Genomic DNA, 18,948 nt, shown 5'->3' on the forward strand with positions numbered 1-18,948 from the left:
GTTCACAAACCGAATAGGGGCATCCTACAAGCTGAAGACGAGCTGTGGATGCGAAGGAGTCTATTGCCTGCCCAACTGGTTAAGCCAAAGCCAGGGAAACGCTGAGGAACAGAAAAAAAACATACAGGTGAGAAGGCACATGACATAGGAAAATCCTGTCAATATTGTGGAGCCAAGAAGACCCACAGACGAGAGCAGTGCCCAGCAAGTAAAGCTGAGTGTTTTAAATGTGGAAAAACTGGACACTATGGGAAGATGTGCCACAGCAAAATTTCTTCACTTTAAGGTACAAAGCACAAGACCTTCACGCAAACAGCAGTGAATCAAGTACAGCAATACCCAAAAGAAAGAGAACCAGGAGAGTTCTTGGGAGAAATCAGTAATCTAGACCAAGATTTCTGGACAGCAGATCTCTACGTGAATGGACACCTCACGAATTATAAGCTTGACACGGGCTAGCATCACTGTATTATCTGACCCAGAGCCTTGGGTGAAGAGACATTACCTGCAACTGACATATACAGTTGCATGGTCCAGGTGCGACACAATTGCAAGTAAAAGGCAAACTCCAAATAACTCTTCAGCATAAAGGAAAACAACTGGTAGAGACCTTTTTATGTCTTACACAATCAAGAATTTTCTTTACTGAGCCGGAATGCATGCTTGAAACTGCTGTTGATTTTTTTTTAAAAAGGTAGCTGAAGTCAAGCAAACAAAGGTAAACAATTCCTTTCAAACGAATTCCCTAAGCTGTTCACAGGGCTCAGAAAACTAAAGCCTAATTACAGGATCACACTGAAGGAAGCAGCCAGACCAGTGTGTATCTTCATACCAAGAAGAATATCTCATCCCTTATAAACCAAAGTCCAAGAACAATTGGAAGAGACAAGAATAGGCATTATCTCTTGGTAACACAACCAATGGACTGCTGTTCAGCTATGGTTCCTGTCCCAAAGCCAAATGGAACTCTGCGAATATGTGTGGACTTAATGCAGCTCAACAAAGCAATAGCATGTAAGATTCCCCCGGTATCTATGGTGGATGACCGTTTTTATCAAAACTCTGAGCACCATGTTTAAAAATTCTATGCCAGTAGTGGGTTTTGGCAGGTACCCCTGGATGACACCTCAAGGTTATTGACTATATTCATAATGTCTTTTGAGTAGTTTTGTTTTAATAGGTTACCGTTCGGAATAACTTCCACACCAGAGATTTTTCAATGTTCAATATCCAGAAGGGCTCACAGGTGATTGGCCGTTTGGATGATATTCTGATATATGGAAAGTCAGTGGAGGAACACTACCACAAAGTCAGAGAGGTTCTACAGAGACTTCAAAGGGGTGGGACTGACTAAACAAAAAGTGTGAATTTTCCAAGACTTCTATTTGTTTCTTGGGCCACATTGTGAGTGGAGAATGAATAATGGCAGATTCTCAGAAAACAAGGGCCATTAAGGAATTTTCTATCCCTACTACAGTTCTTCAACTCCAGAGATTTCTTGCAATAGTAAATTAAGTTTTTACCTCACTTAGCACAAATAACTGATACACTGAGACAACTTCTAAGGAAACAGCAAGCGTGGTGTTGGGATGCCCACCAGGAACAAGCGTTCCAGAAAATTGAGATGCGAATTTCTCCGGATGTGTTGGTACACTACAATCCAACACTGCCTACGACGATAGCAACAGACTCCTCTTCCGGCGGCTTGGGTACAGTTCTTTCTCAGGAGCAACCTGATGGTTCCTGTCGACTCATTCTATGCATCAACAGCACTGTCAGATACAGAGACACTACGCAATGATCGAAAAAGCTCTAGCTGTCACATGGGCATGTGAAAAATTTTAAGGCTACGTCATTGGGATGCGTGTGGTAATTGAGACAGACTGCAAGCCATTGGTTTCTTAGACCAAAAAAGTAGCAGAAATTCCTCCATGTATACAAAAGTTTCTTCGATTTAATGAGGTGCGCATAGGAAACTATGTCCAAGGGAAGTTCAGATTGTCTTCTGATGTATTATCGAAAGCAACCACAGATCATCCATCACAGGAAGATACAAATGTCATAGGTGATAGTCGTACTCAACACACAGGACAAAGTTGGCCAGCAAGCGCACAAGTTGTGAGAAACATGACAAGCACAGAAGAATACATTCACATTAGACAATATTACACACATGGGTGGCCACAAGAAAGTCCAGGAGGGAGAACAATAAGATGTTCCATGAGTTTAGGAAATATTTTACTGTAATTGACAACTTTAGTTTACAACGACAGAATTGTTCCTACTCCAATGAGATCTGATATCTAAGTTCAATTACACCAAGGCCATTTGGGTATAACCAAGCACAGTCTTCAGTATGACTTCTTGCTGTGTATTCACTATACCCTCTGACCTTCCCCTCTCTGCTGAATGTACTGTCCTCAGCAAAGGACTCCATTTTATCCCCTTATGCCCCCACCTGAATGAATTTCACACTCAGCATGGCGTTGAGCTCCTCTTCTGCATTCGCCTCCTTGCTCACTTATTTGACCAGGATTCCTACTCCACCCCCCCCTCCCCTGACCAGCAGACCCAATCGCCCACCTCCAGTATTCTCCCTCCACCTGGACCCCTCCCTCTGGCCTCTTACCCATTCGATCTTTTTATTGAGAACTGTTGGAGAGACCTCTGCCGGCTCAATTTCTCTGCTCCCCTTACTCACTCTAACCTGTCCCCCTCTGAACTTGCTGCACTCTGTTCTCTTAGGTTTAACTCCGGCATTGTGATCAAACCTGCAGACAAGGGTGGTGCTGTTGTCGTCTGGCGTACAGACCCTTACCTTGCAGAGGCTGAGCACCAACTCATAGACACTGCTTCCTACCTCCCCCTGGACCATGACCCCACCACCGAACACCAGCTACTGTCCACAGGACTGTCACAGACCTCTCCAGAGATCCTCCCTCTACAGTCTCCAACCTCAGTCCCGCAACCCCGGACAGCCCGCTTCTACCTCCTTCCTAAAATCCACACATCGGACTGTCCTGGCAGGCCCATTGTTTCAGCCTGTTCCTGCACCACTGAACTTATTTCTTCCTATCTTGACTCTATCTTTTCTCCGCTGGTCCAATCTCTTCCCGCCTACATCCATGACTCTTCTGATGCCCTATGTCATTTTAACAATTTCCCACACCTCAGCTCTCACCGCTTCCGCTCCCTCCCAGAACCATGACAGGGTTCCCCTTGTCCTCGCTTTCCACCCCACCAGCCTTCACATCCAGGGGATCATCCTCTGCCATTTCCGCCACCTCCAGCATGATGCCACCACCAAGTGCATCTTCCACCCCTCCCCCCCCCCCACTCCCCAACCCCTCCTCCCCTGTTAGCATCCCCTCCAGCGTTCCTTCCACGACACCCTGGTCCACTCCTCCATTACCCCCGACACCTCATTCCCTTCCCATGGCACCTTCCCTGCAATTGCAGGAGGTGTAATACCAGCCCTTTTACCTCCTCTCCTCACTATCCAAGGCCCCAAACACTCCTTTTAGGTGAAGCAGCGATTTATTTGTACTACTTTCGATTTAGTATACTGCATTCGCCTCTCCCAATACGGTAAAGGCATGCTCAGGTCAGGGGCAAAACCCTGACCCGAACCTGACAGCCACATCGGACCCGAGCATGACCCAACCACCGGAACGTTCCCTTTACCGATCTTGCGACTCCGAAGCTGCAGATGATGTCATAGAAATGCTCACTGTGCAGACTCCGTTTCCCTCCTTGACGTCTTGGACTTGGAGCTCAGGTAGGTTTTTTTCTCTGTGGGCGGCACACTGACGCAGTGGTTAGCACCGCAGCCTCACAGCTCCAGCGATCCGGGTTCAATTCCGGGTCCTGCCTGTGTGGAGTTTGCAAGTTCTCCCTGTGTCTGCGTGGGTTTCCTCCGGGTGCTCCGGTTTCCTCCCACATGCCAAAGACTTGCAGGTTGATAGGTAAATTGGCCTTTATAAATTGCCCCTAGTATAGGTAGGTGGTAGGGAAATATAGGGACAGGTGGGGATGTGATAGGAATATGGAATTAGTGTAGGATTAGTATAAAATGGGTGGTTGATGGTCGGTACAGACTCGGTGGGCCGAAGGGCCTGTTTCAGTGCTGTATCTCTAAATAAAAATAAATAAATAAACAATTACTGTCTGGACTAATGCTTTCTCTTTCACCACAAGCATTAACACACACTTTTGCCTTTGTCGCAGGACAGCTTTGTTGTTTAATCTCTCCTGCCCTCTGCCCTGTCAAACACCTTCCCCTTTGTTCTCTCCCCCACCCCACTCCCCTTCACTTGCTTAAAACCTAATTCTTTTCTAACCTTTGCCAGGTTTGATGAAAGGTCATAGACCTGAAACGTTAACTTTGCTTCTCTCTCCGTAGATGCTCCCAGGCCTGCTGAGTATCTCCAGCACCTTTTGGTTTTTACTTCAGTATGGTGGCCTGGGATATCTAAGGATATCAGGACCATGATCAACAACTGTCACATGTGTGATGCAGAGGCCAGAACAGTGTAAACTGCTGTTGACTACCCAATTTCCAACTGGACCTTGACAAAGGCTAGGCATGGATTTATTCATGTTTGGTGGGAAGTCATATATCATCATTGACTGACTATTTTTCCAGGTGGGTAGAAGTCAGACAATTATATCTTTACACTGAGGTAGTTATCAGAATCCTTAAGGACATCTTTGCAACACGTGGGATTCCGGATGACATATCAGACAACACGCCACAGTTCGTGAATGAATGTTTTACCCCAGTTTGCTGTGAAGATGGGCTTTCAGCAACTTATGAGCTCATCAAAATATCCACAGTCCAAAGGCGAGGCAGAAAGAAGTGAGAATCATAAAATTGTCATTCAAGAAAAATGAAGATCTTCCTATCTCGCTCCTAGCTTATTATTCAACGCCACTGCCGTGTGGATTATCACTGGCAGAATTATTAATGGGAAGGACATTAAGAACACAGCTTCCATTGCCTCAACAATTAATACCTGGATTGAAGACTCAAGACTACGAGAATGTTCGCGAAAGAGAAAATTCCTGAAGAAGGAAACAAACACGGAATTACAATAGGAGATTTTGAGTGAGAAGCTTACCCAAATTAAACAATGGTCAAAAAGTTTGGATGCATGACCTGGTAGGAGAAGGTTCAATAATCCATAAACACAAGGACTATCAGCGATTTGTATGTTTTATGAACAAATGAAGGGAACGTACAAAGGAATTGGAGGAATATCATTCCTATTTTGCAAAAGCAACAGCCAGTAATCCATCTGCACGATGAACGAACCCAAACCTAACAGAATACTACAACGCATAGAAAAGAAAAATCAAGTTATCAACCCAGACTTCCTCCGAAGACTACTGATCGTCCCGTACGGAGTACAAACCGATCAGAGAAAGTTGTCAAACCTCTGCTGAGAGGCAATCTGTAAAGTTAGAGACTTTGTTGGGGGCGGTTGGTGGAGAACGTAGTAGTCATAAATATATATATATATGTTGGATGAAGACTTGAAGGGGTGGGGGGGGAGAGGGGAAGGGGTGGGTAAAGAGATGTAGTATAAGAATGTAAAGAGTTAATACTGAAGACAGTGAGAGAGACCCCACCCACTGTACAGGAATGATTTAACAGTCACGAGATAGACTTGAAGGTATAGCAGCATGAAGGATGCTAGCTTAGGTGGCTTGCTGGAAGTCTGTATATAGTAACTAAATATTAGAGTTGTTAACCTTTACCAGAGTTTAAGACTTTCTCTCAGTGCCCTACAATGTAACAGGAAGTGTAGTCACTGTTGTAATGTAAGAAAATAACCTTCAGGACTGCCACAGGATTTTGGTAAAAAAGAATGATGGGTGTTGGTGCTGTCTTCCCCCAGGTTGCGTTTCATTTGCTTCTATTTAAGTATTCTCCCTTAAATTGTGTCCTAGTAATATACCCCAACATCTGTTATCTTCCATAGAAGGCAGTAAATCTGACTAACTTGTTCTGATTATTTTGCTGCATCAATCTAGGAAAGAGCTTCAGGTCAGTGATTTTTGAGTTGAGACAGACCAAAGAGAATCTGTACTGAGGCAGGGACTAGCAGCACCCTCTAGATGATTGCTTTGAGACAGTTGCCCAGACACAACTCAAAGGTCACCCCACAGGACAGGGCTGAGGAGTAGTAACCCATTTTGTTGCAAAAGTTTGAAAAATGTAACCAAGCGATTAAGCAGCTAATTGCATCTCCTTCGCAAATCTTTGTACTTCAGATGTACTTGCTGCTTTTTGTCATTAAATGACTCTCTCTTTGCGTATTCTGGCAAGGTTACTAGAGTAAATTGTGGTATGCTACTTGTAATTAAGTAATCTCTTAACTTGAAATTTTGCACCTAATTATTTTTAAATGAAATACTTTGTTTAAAAAAAGGAACTTTTACACTGTGCAAGTTGGTGCTGTATTTTAAAGCCTGTCTGGTCACTTTCTATCTTCACTACAGTGCCAAATTGCTTTTAAATGTCTGGTATTCACATTGTTCGGTTTTGGAGGTAGAAGCATGTTCCTAAACTTTGGATTTACTTGGGTTAAAAAGTCATCTTTAAAGACCTTTCTCTGAAATCAGGCAGGCCTTTAGATACCCAAAATGGAAAAGTTTTTCTAAAGCTAGTGTCTCTAGCACAAAATTGGCATGTAAAAGAAAAATCTACCCAATTATAGAATAACGCAGCCCTGAAGGGGGTGGGGTGCAGTGGGTGGCATGTGGCCCCTCGTGCCTGTATGACTTTACTGAAAGAACTATCCAATTATTTCCTTTTTTTTCTCCTTGAAGTATTTGTCCAATGGATTTGGTATATTTGCATAACTTGTATTCATTGACTTGTAATAATTAGCATAACAAGCTGCTGCATTTAGTTTCACCCTTAAAAGCAAAAGCAGTTCTTTGTGACCTGAGAGATAATTCTATTATAGTTATTCTTTTTCAAAAAAGAAAACCATGCTCCATTTCATAATTCTGCCTACTATAAATGATTTTGAAATGTTGTCCTTTGTTAACTCTCATCAAATGGCTGTATTTTTCATTTTTTACTCGAATTTACTTTGAAATGTCATTGTCTTAACTAATCCAGATTTTAAAAGTTGAATTGAATTTGAACCTGAGAATATGCCAGTATTAAATATAGTGAAGTAAGCATACATTGCAAGTTTACTGCAATGCAAATGTAATGTTGCTTTTGTATTTTTAGGGTAAGCAATTGCATACTATTTAATTGGGGAAAATGGAGTGAGGAAAGAGAAAGGCCAGGTGAGGGGGAGGGGCGCTCCCTGGCTCCCCTCTTGTCCTTCCTCTTATTTGACCCCAACAGGGTTTATTCCTTTTTAAAGCAGTGGTTGTGTTTACCACCTCTGATTGTTTTACCTTTTTAGCATTAATGTGATCGTCAAAGAACCAATCAGACCGGTTTTCTTGAGTTTAAGCAGGAAAGAGACGAGTTTATTATACTTGACTATCTTAACCCAATATAGTAAAAATAATAAATTGCGCTACACATTCAAACACAGATTTTGTGGTTGGATTAGGGTCCAGAATAAATGGAAATTAAATACACCGTCTGTAAAGTTGGATGATTCGATGGTCTTCTGGCTGAAGTTGTATTCTTAAACTCCTTGGCTGGTCAAAGATCACTTTGTGGCTGGCCTGCTTGGCCCAAGGCTTTCTTGGAGACAGACTTGTAGGTGGCTCTCTTCCCCTGGTCTCTGTCTGAAGCAATCTGTAGGTTTCGAGGGTCCACAGTCAGACAGGGTTCAAACTTGTGTTATCTGCGGGGCGGGTGGGGTGGGGGGTCGCACAGAGAAGAGAGAAAAAAGCGCACAGCCTTCCTTTTGCTACACAGTCTGAGTTAACTACCCTGTCTTTGTTCAAGGAACCCTTTTGGCTTTCACAGAGATGGACAGACAGTCACATGACAGCCTCTGTGTATTCACTGGAACCTTCTAATATTCAAGGTTCGAAATTGGCTCCCCAGCCCCCAGGATGCCAATATTTACAATTGGAGGGGGTTTGCTCTTTCAAGGTCAATGTGTTAGGATTGCCTTGAATGCTGTGCTGATGAAGCAATCTTGGATAATTCAATCGCTTAGAGCAAGCCATTATTCAGAGCCCATACTGCCCAGATCTCTCAATTCTGGTGGGTCTTTGGAATGTGAAAAGATGTTCCAGATGCAAATTGTGGTGGCCATCTTGGCTGCTAGTTTTTTTTTAAAATTTAACTACAGGATTTTTTTCCATTTAAAAGTTTAAAGTAAGTTTCTAACCGATGAATTAATAATCCCTCATTTGGCATATCCTGTTTTCTTGACAATGCTTTGGTTAGAAGAATAAACAAATGCAGTGTTTCCTTATGTACCTTTCAGTGGACAGTTATAAGTTCTACTTTGGTAACCAGTTAAGATTTGTCTTCAGATGGGGTTTCATTTTGTACCAGCTGAAATTGTTTTTGGCAAAAGCTGATTGTCACTGTCCTGACAATCGACTTTGTGCGAACATGAAAAATAAAGATGACGTGAGAATTCCATTTCCTGACCGAGCACTGTGGATATCTTTTGGATTTATTGGTTCATTTGAGAAGAACAGATCTTCCTTTTTAGGATCTTCAGATGTTTATTATAAATCTGCAGAAAGTTCTGCAGTATTTTACTATTTTCATTATATGACTCATGCAAAATAAAGCTACAGTGGTCAAAAGAGATGCAAGCTACGCTGACTAAAAGAAGCTGTATGAAATTTCATAATTTCACCCCAGCTAAACTCTGATCCCCTCATGGTTTAAATCAGTACCTTGAATATTTAAGTAGAAACAATTTATTTTCTCAATTTGGAAGTGGATAGCCCTCCATGGTTTACAGTAAACCTCAGAATAAAACTTTCTCTTCTGCCCTCTCTTGTTTCCTCCCCCAACACCCCCTCCCCCAAAACTTTTTTATAAGCTTGCTCCTTTGAGACATTCATTTGCATATGTAGAGAGCATCTTTATTACAAGACAGAAGACCAGATCAGACAGCCCTCACAGTTCAAATCCATCCAGCATGAGAGCCCAAGACATTGATTCCTTACGATGCGCACTCATAATTATCTCTCGAAATTTTACTTTGAGGAGTCTTCCTCTTGAGTATGATGGATAAAGGTAACTTATTTTTACTGACCTTTTCACAAGACTGGTGAATCATAGTGGTTCATGGAGCCATGGTGATCTATGGCCTATTGTGATTTAAATTGGATTAGATGATTTTTTTTTTCATCAGTACTTTTTCAACATTGATTAGAATCCACTCATTCAGCACAATGTTTTTTCAGAAAGTCAATTCTGCAGTCCCTCTCCACTTCCCCCACTTCAATATAATTGTTGAAATTAGGTAGATGAATAGCAAGTGATGCCAAAATTATACCTAATTGGCAAGTCCTTTTTCCACAGGAAGCCTTTACTCTAATGCTCCCTACACACACTCTGCTTGGAGGCCTTGAAAGAGTGAAGTATTATACATGCATATATTTTCTAAAATTTTTGCAAAAGTGTGAGCAACATATATATTCGGTATTAAAATAGTGAATGTATACCACTTGTATAATACTTTTTTAGCTTCTGAATATCTCTTCATATCTGGTGAAGATAGCTTTGCCCAAAATTTAGAAAGAATTCATCAAATGTCTCGTAGCTTACCGTCAATTCCAATAAAATTAATTTTGTTCCAAGATAGTTTTTATTTTGGTGTATCCTCGCTTTGTTCATATGGAGAGTATAGCTTATTGTGTATCTTTTTTTAAATGGGGACTTTGCTTATCCTTAATACATTTCTGCATAGTTTGTTGAACCAGTAACTAACATGTTAAACCATTTTAATTAAACTGAACCAGCTGGGCATGGTTGTGTAAGGTAATGATTGTTAGAGATGCTTTACTTGTGTTAGAATTGTCTATTTTTATATAAGGCAAATATGTTTACAACATTGTGCCTAGTTAGCGTTTGCCATTCACAGCTGTGTTCAATTAAGTGATGTCTCTAACACATTACGCAGCTGAAATCAGCATGTACAGCATTTTGTAATTGCTCTGCACAGCTCAAACAGTTTCTTCAGAACTTGAGGTCATTGCAATATTCAGTTAGAAAATAAGGGTGAATTCTTGCTATCAACATTATTGGGTCAGTTTTAATTCAGTGAGTTTACTGTGATGGTTTATTATCTAGCAGGTTTTTAAAACTATATTGGGTATGATGCTGTATTTAGATATTCACTCTAGGTTAATACTGGATGTACACTTTTGGCTGAAGGAAAGATTTCACCTCTAGCATATAATTATAAAAAGGATGCAGCTCAGTAATATCAAGGGGAATTTTGCAATAACTGAAAGGGTTGTACTGATGATCTGTCAGAATGTGCAAGTTAATGGCAGTTGGAAACGGAGTTTCTGGAACTCTTAATGGGCATCTAGTTTCTACTTGAACAAAGCGCAATGGAAAAACTGAAGTTTTCTGATTTTCAGTACATCTGCGCAAATATTTTAAATATTTGAATTTTACTTCAGCTCCAAAAAACTCTGCATAAGCAGGCAGTTCAGGAGTTATTCTGAATAAATTGTGTTCGAAGCATTTGAATTTTCTGCCCAAAGGATGCAACAAAATTCTGGTATGACCTTCAAATAGCATATCTGCAGATGACATTTGAAATATATCGACATGAAAAACAAATTCAAAATGATAGAACCTAGTGAGCATTGTACTGGGTGTAGACTGAACCGAATGTTTACAATAGCTGTGTAATTTTAGATACGATTTTTAGATTGTTTGTTTCTACACTTTCTGTCCATGGGTAATTACCACAGCATTACAAACCTTATATTTTAAAAGAAAAAATAATTTTCAAATGTGACTCAAAGAAATTGGATATAATTTCTGTGCCAAAGCATTATTGGTTGACTTGGATACTGGTGATGCATTTCCAGATTTAGTTGGTAGATTCAGGTTGCAGAGATACCTGGTATAGTTAGGAGGAGCTTCCTTACCAAAATATTCAGTTGGGCTTTTGAAAGCACTACATCCATACATTTTTTTTTCCTCCAAGGAGTCCCATTTTCCAACTGGTAAATAGCTGAGCAAATTTTTTTAATAACTCTCAAATCATTCTATTTTCCCTTTAATCCCATAATCTCAAACCCCATTCACAGACTAAGTAAGCCTTCTCATTCCTGATAAGTAAAGTTTTTTTTTCGCTCTATTTTACAGATGTAACGTATGTTAATTATTTATTTGGGATTGGGTGACTGCCAAACTTGACTTCGAATTGACAAGGTCCACATCTCATCCCACTCAGTCTGAGCTTTGGATGTAATTTTTTTTTTCTCATCCTGTTTTGCATATCTTGACTCTTGCATCGCCTGGCATTCCTGAAGTTTCAGAAAATATTCAGTTCTCCGACCTGTTTCCAATATCTGGTTTATCTTGTGTTTGTGCTCATGTCTGTCTGTCTACATTAGATTTGGTTGAAAAGGTATTGTATTTTATTTTATTTTTCTATATCTATAACTCTTTATCTTTAATCTTTGAGCACCAGTGGTGATTGAGGGTTCCTGCTTCCTCTTCCATGTTGTGGGTTATTCATATATTCCAAGTATTAGCAAACATACAAAAGTAAATGAATCATTACAAGAAGCATAGTTGTAGGTGCTGGTAAACTTGCAATAGTTTGCCAAGGATAAGACATTGCACAAGGGAAGAGTTGAGGATGGATTGTATGAAAGAAGGACTTGAATTAATATAGCATCTTTCATGACCTCAGGGCGTTCAAAATATTTATATGAAGTACTTTATGAAGTGAGGTCATTAGTGTAATATGAAGTCGAGGGATTAGTGGAAAAAAGCATATCAAATAAGTTTTCAAGATCCGAGCAACAAGGCAAAGCGACACCAATAGTGGTGATCACCACCAGAGTAACGGAAAAATTAGTCGGGAAGGATTCTGAATAGGAGCTGAATGAAGTGTTCTGCAAAAGGTTGGGCATAGGTAGGACTTAAGTTGCTTCCCATAGTGATGCCTTACATGTGGAGGAAATGAGTGGACTGTAGAGAAGCAGTTCAGTGTAGGATATGGAGGTGGAGAGTCACTGTACATCCATGGTAGAGCATGGTTACCTGACCCGAACCCGACAAGACCCGACGACGTGTCGGGGTCGGGTCACTATTCCGGGTCCGGCATTCAGGCTCGGATTGGGTCGGGCCGGGTGGAACACGCTCTATCACCACCTCTGATACGTGGCTCCAATGTTGATGTACTTTTTGGATTTGAAAGTTTGTTTAGTTAGTTTTTTTTTAAGCTTGTGCAGATAAGCAACAAAGTGAAAAACAGAAGCTAGGTTAACTGATGGTCGGACGCGGGGAAAAAATGAAAGGACTTGGGCCGGGTCGGCTCAGGTCAGACGTGGTTGTCTGGCTCGGGTCAGGTTTCATTTGCAGACCCAAGCCGGCCTTTAATCCATGGTACCCAGGGGACAAATTGATGTTTCAACATTTTCTGTTTTTTATTTGATTTCCAGCATTTTAACTTTTTTTCCTTTTATATTGTCGCTATGGAGCAGTTGTAATGCCTTCTAGATGTTAAAAGCTTTTTTTAAAAAAAAAATCTAAATCCCATACCTCTTGCTCTAGTTTCCACTTGAGTGTGCTCTTTCTATTTGTGCTACTCATCTTAAAGTTTTAGCAATACAGCTCCTTGAAGACTGCCAGGTAACTGTTTCTCAATTGTTAGAGATTCATGTATGCTCCAGTAGTCTAGAGCCATAATTAAACCCTCATACTGGACTTCTTAACCCTTGAATATGTGACAGACTAAATGGCTGATTCATGCTTTAAGTTTATGTAGAGCAGAATGTGGTTGAAAATATTGATTAAAATTTGCAGCAAATTGCCATATTTGTATTTCTTTCTCCATTGACCCTCCCCCCCCCCCCTCCCCCCCCACCCATATAGTCCCTTTGACTCTAAATATGGCTGCCAGTGACTCTGTGAATTACTTTGTTTAATGTAGAAAAGTTGCTAACTTACATTACCTTCTAGTTAACATGTGCGATAGATTTGTGCTGAATCATAAATTATTTTTGTGTTGGGTTAGAGGCAATGGCAATTGACTGCATTCAAATTGTATAGTTTCATTGGAAATGAGCAGAGTGCACGTTTGAATATTTTCTTTTCATCTCTAGAATGCAAGTTGAAATCCACACCAGTCTATTGAGGTAAAAGCTTCTCATCTCTGCTAGCTTTGAGGATCCTGCGTGCAACGAGTTCGAGCAACTTCAAAAATATTCCTTGTGGTATTTTGATCCAAATAACATTAAAATGGCAGTACTTTGGAACTAAGGGATGGTTGTGAGGAGGAGAGAAATGTTTAGTCATGATGTTTCAGCCATCATGAATAAAGGCCAGGCTTGATTGACTGATTTCCCTGCCAGTCAAAGTTGGATGTTTGTACGCATTCGTGCCAACTTGACTGAGGCAACAGCACTCTCGCCTCTAAATTTGAAATAATTGTAGGTTCAAGCCCCACTTGAACATACATGTCTACCAACCTGAAAAACTAGCAAAAACAAACCTCTCCCACAGTTTCCAATTCATATCAGTCTATACTGATGTATGGAGAAAAGGTAGTTATACGAAGTACAGTAGGACATGGGTAGCATAACTTAACCATTTGCAATGCAGGAAAAATAGTTGGTTGTTTTTACAGCAGTTGTTTATCGGAAAGGGGTTGTAAGCCTGTAAACGTGATTTTATTTTTCTGGACTGGTCTGAATTCTGTTTGCTTCCCCTCCTCCCTCTGAAAATGATTTTTTTTTTTTTGTTTAGACGCTACACTTCATTTTGGAGTTTACTCTTGCTGACCTAGCCTAGTTGGTAGCACTTACCAATCTAAAGGTTGTCGGTTTAAGCCAAATTTCAGGACTCCAATCTCTGCTGATTCCTGAGAAGGTGGTGTTGCTTGAAGTGCAGTCTTTCAGGTGACCTATTAAACTGAAGTGGTTCATGGCCAGGGCATTAGGAGAACTCCCAGCATTCCTCCTTCAGCTAGTATTACCAAAAATTGACGACTTGGTCATTCGTCCAGTGTTAACCTGGGCATTTCAATTACTCTGAAATGTTATTTTAGATTCAACAAATGGAGCAAAACAGTCTTGAATCCACACATCAGAATAGAGGCAAAATTGATGAATAGAGATTTTTGTTCCTTCTATACATTTGAATGAGCATTAATGAAATTAACACAATTAAGATCATTACGAGTCCATTGTGGTTTAACATTACTTTCTGGCCTCTGTGCGATATTTGATCATTGCTTTTCATGTGTCTGAACAAGAGAAAACACATTTTTGCACATTTTTTTCAAATCCCACAGTAACTTCAGCTTTAAATTTATGTAAGTTCTGGCTGCATTATCACACTCCATGTTCATGCTAATTGAAAGAATTCTAATCTGCATTATTTTTAAAAAATGCATTTGTACATTGCTAATCTGTAAAAGTTTATTTTATGCAAATGTCCCTGCAACAAATTGAAAAATTCTAAATATATTACAAGTCAAACCACTACTAATTTCAATGATTTTGTGGTAATTCAATTGAAGGTGACTCATTTCAAAGTGATTGGGATTTCTGTGAGCAGGCATCATCTCCTGTTGAGCTGAAATTTGCACCCTCCTGTGTAACATAAAGGCACAGTATGTCGCAGGACTGGAGATAGTTCCTTCATAGAATGATACACCATAAACCGCATGGGATGACTGCCCCCTGCTAGTGTGCTTTTAAAAAAAAAAAAAGTGGTAAATACCATTCAGACCTTTCTCTTCAGGCTTAAAATTAATATCAAATTTATTTACTTTTGATGATTACACCCAGGAGGAAAAATGCAGCATGAAACTTGATACAATGCGTACACAATATCTCAGCTCACTATCTTGGGGCCTTTGTCCCTATCTATCTCTGTAACCTTCTCTAGCTGTGCCCCACCATATGGCAGTGATGCCTTCAGCAATCTGGACCTCAAGTTCTGGAATTTTCATTAAACACCTCTGCCTCTCCAACTCCCTCTCCTTGGGCCCTCCCTGAGACCCACCTCTTTGGCCAAGCTTTTGGTCATCCCTTCCTACATTTCCTCCTTTGCCTTAGCATCTATTTGCGTCTGAATTATCCACTATAAAGGATCCAGGAACACTTTTCAATGTTAAACGTACTATATATAATATCATTGTTAGACAACTTATATTAACCAGTTACAACAGTTAGCTTGATAAAATGTGAAATGCAGGTTTCTAGTGGTTCACTTGTTTTTGCCACTTGACTGCAACAGAAACCATTAATTTCTGATTAGAGTCCCTTGTGGGTGACTAATTTCGATTATCTCCTTACCTACAGTATACTGGCTGACCTGCATATCAAACAACATGCCTGCTATTGCATAGGCGCCTGGTTAGAAGCAATATATTTTCTTGAAACAAAAACAAGAAATGCTGGATTCACTCAGCAGGTCTGGCAGCATCTGTGGAAAGAGAAGCAGAGTTAACGTTTCGGGTCAGTGACCCTTCTTCGGAACTGACAAATATTAGAAAAGTCACAGATTATAAACAAGTGAGGTGGGGGTTGGGCAAGAGATAACAAAGGAGAAGGTGCAGATTGGACCAGGCCACATAGCTGACCAAAAGGTCACGGAGCAAAGGCAAACAATATGTTAATGGTGTGTTGAAAGACAAAGCATTAGTACAGATTAGCCTTTTGGTCAGCTATGTGGCCTGGTCCAATCTGCACCTTCTCCTTTGTTATCTCTTGCCCAACCCCCACCTCACTTGTTTATAATCTGTGACTTTTCTAATATTTGTCAGTTCCGAAGAAGGGTCACTGACCCAAAACGTTAACTCTGCTTCTCTTTCCACAGATGCTGCCAGACCTGCTGAGTGAATCCAGCATTTCTTGTTTTTGTTTCAGATTTCCAGCATCCGCAGTATTTTGCTTTTATATATTTTCTTGAGGCAGTTTTGGGGCTGCTCCCCAGTCACACAATTAAAAGTGTAGTATAAAGGTCTGAAAGGGTTAACTCCTCTGATTCTGGTAGTGGTGGTGATGATGTAATAGTCACATGGGTAATGGGTTTGGAAAAAGCTAGAAGCATCATGAGGTGCTAGCAAGACCTGCTTAAGGGAAGTGTATATTGTGTAAATAGAATAAACAAGTTATTGTTTAGACCTACACAGACTCCAAGTTCTGTAGACAAAACTCAACTTAACATCTTAAACGCTATCAACAATATGTAACAAAAAGAAATTAAAAGAACTAAATTAAAAGCTACCTCAAAGATACATTTTTGTGTCAGCTGTGTCTCAATTGGCAGCACTTGCCTCTGAGGTCAGAAGGTTGTGGGTTCAAGTCCCACTCCAGGACTTGAGCATAAAAATCAAAGCTAATGTTCCAGTGCAGCGTTGAGGGAGTGCTTTGCTGTCTTTCAAATGAGATGTTAAGTTGAGGCCCTGTCTGGTCTCGGGTGGATGTAAAAGATCCTGTGGCACTATTTTGAAGAGCTAGGAAGTTATCCCCAGTGTCCTGGCCAATATTTATCCCTCAATCAATGCTACCAAAGCAGACTAGCCGATCATTGCCATTTTGCTGTTTGTGGGAGCTTGCTGTATGCAGATAGGCTGCTGCATTTCCTGTATTACAACAGTGACTACACTTCAAAAGTACTTAATTGGCTGCAAAGTGCTTTGGGATGTCCTGTGGTTATGAAAGGCGCTATAGAAATAAGTCTTTTTCTTTTTTATACAATTAAGCAAAGGGGCTTTCATTCATTTTACTTAAGCTCTGGGGTTTCCTCCCTAAACCTCTGTTTCTCTATTTTCAGACCTCTCTCTGAAACCTAACTTTTCAGCAACTTATTTGGTCACCAATCCTAATATCTCCTCCTTTGGTTCAATCAGTTTTTGACTTGATTACACTTAAACATTTGAGGTGTTTTCCTACATTTAAAGGTGCATTTTAGATGCAACCTATTCAAATAAACATATAAAAAGCTAAGTACAGATATTTTATATTAATGCTGCAGCAAGTACAGACATTCTCTAGTTGTAATTCCACTATTTGGAAAATATAATGGGCAGTGTGATTATAGAAATGACTTGCTCAGCCATTTCAGTTCATTTTCCAACATTTGCTTTTGGCTTACATCTTGATTAAAGTACCTTAGATGTTCACACACACCAAGCTTCCCTGGATCTGAACTAATTTTTAAAAATATTTTTGCTTGTTTGAAAATTTGGATATTTGCTTAATCTTCTGCTTGCTGATTTAAAAAAAAAAGTATATTTTGAGAGTTATGATGTGACTTAAAACAAAAAAAACTTTGCCTTGTTTGCATGCTCTGTTGCAGGAGCAGCTTTTGGCTATAAAACTAGGATTATTTCTGGGGACATGTTTACTGCTCAAGTCTCCCCACTTAAACACTTGTGATCAGTGATGCATTTTGTACTTGCATGTTGTTGTGTACCTCACATTTGCTCACGTGTTCAGGACTCACTTGATCGTGTGTCTACATAGCAAAACCTTTGTCCAAAAGCATCCTGGGCAATTTTTGGCAGTAAACTTAAATCCAGCATATATTAATGGATGTTGACAACTGGATATTAGCTGGAGAAATTTTGACTTTGGTATGTACACTGCCAGTGTGTATACCCACAGGACTTGAGGCTCTTTAGTTTAAAATACAATAAAGTTCATAAAAGTTGTTTGAAGGTTTTCATGGTGAGAGCAGTAATATTGAGCAAGGTGATTTGCGAATTTGCTCGCAAGCCATTGTTTCCTTTTGGGGGCAGTGGAATGAGTCCTTAGAGTACTCTACGTTTCAGGCAGCATACTCTGCCCTTCGTCTGGAGGCATAACTGAAACCGTGGAAACAGGTTTATATGTGGTGGAGAATGGGAATGTGGGTGGGATCTTAACTTGTGACAGTATTGCATGTACATGCAGCTATTGGTCAGCTAATTGAGTTCTGTGATAGGCTAATACCTGCTGTTATCCTTGTCGGGGTATGTTGACTGCAGAGCAGGTGGTGATGTGTTTCTTGAGTCGAGGTAGCCAGATATTTCTGATGAGCATTCCATTGTCTTGGGAGACGATGTGGTGTTGATGGGTCTCCATAGCCTCCCTGACACATCTTGTATGCCACTGCGTAATGGATGCGACTTAGTAGAATTGGACCATTTGATGCGATGGCTGCTGAGTTGAGCATGCTTGAAGTTAGCTGACTTGTCCCAATCAGTGTTCATTCCATCAGACCTAGATCCCTGACCTACATATAGATCTGTATCCAGGCCTAAAACTTTATTTAATACATCACACCAAGCTCATAACCAAATCTAAATACACGATCAACGCTGATTAAACTTCAGCTTCTGTACAGTTTGTATCGCTGCTTGTTTGGGCATTAAAAGTTTGACTAGGTAAAATCATTTTCAGAAAACGTTAGTTATTTTTTGTATATTACCCACTTGGCAAGTTGTAGGTAGGTTCAGTCAGTATGTTGTGTTGACTCCCAGTTCTTGTTTGCATGGAGGTCGTTTTTTTTGATGTAGGCTGATTGTCCTCCTCCAACTCTGGTTCAGGGATCTGAAATGGGATAAAAGACTAAACTATTTCTACAAATCCAGCAAGTTCCAATTTGTGACAGTGACATCTGCACTTGGAAGCTCATTTGTCCTCCAAGTTGGGGAGGCAAATCTCCTCCTGCATTTACATATTTCTGAAGTATCCACCACACACATGAAAGACTGAATTGAATTTTCAAGTTTGGACTCCTCATAGCCTTATCTTGGGTTCCTTATGTCATTTTCCCAATTTGCAAATAGTAACTGGAGGAAAAAT

General features: G+C 40.4%; 1 protein-coding gene across 4 annotated transcripts in view; it reads left to right on the plus strand.

Moving 5' to 3' along the window:
* The window catches only part of LOC137356774 (hippocalcin-like protein 1), a 62,479-nt gene that overhangs the window by 32,019 nt on the left and 11,512 nt on the right, over nucleotides 1-18,948 (plus strand). The window contains exon 2 of one of the 4 annotated variants that reach the window (XM_068022551.1): nucleotides 13,252-13,284. The exons of 2 other annotated variants lie outside the window; for them this stretch is intronic. The gene's annotated coding sequence lies outside the window, so the exon portion shown is untranslated. Of the gene's footprint in view, nucleotides 1-11,480; nucleotides 11,547-13,251; nucleotides 13,285-18,948 lie in introns of those variants that run through there. One more of the 4 variants, XM_068022561.1, reaches the window with a different exon arrangement.

This window comes from Heterodontus francisci, chromosome 3, assembly GCF_036365525.1.
Source record: "Heterodontus francisci isolate sHetFra1 chromosome 3, sHetFra1.hap1, whole genome shotgun sequence".
Classification (NCBI taxonomy): Eukaryota; Metazoa; Chordata; class Chondrichthyes; order Heterodontiformes; family Heterodontidae; genus Heterodontus; species Heterodontus francisci.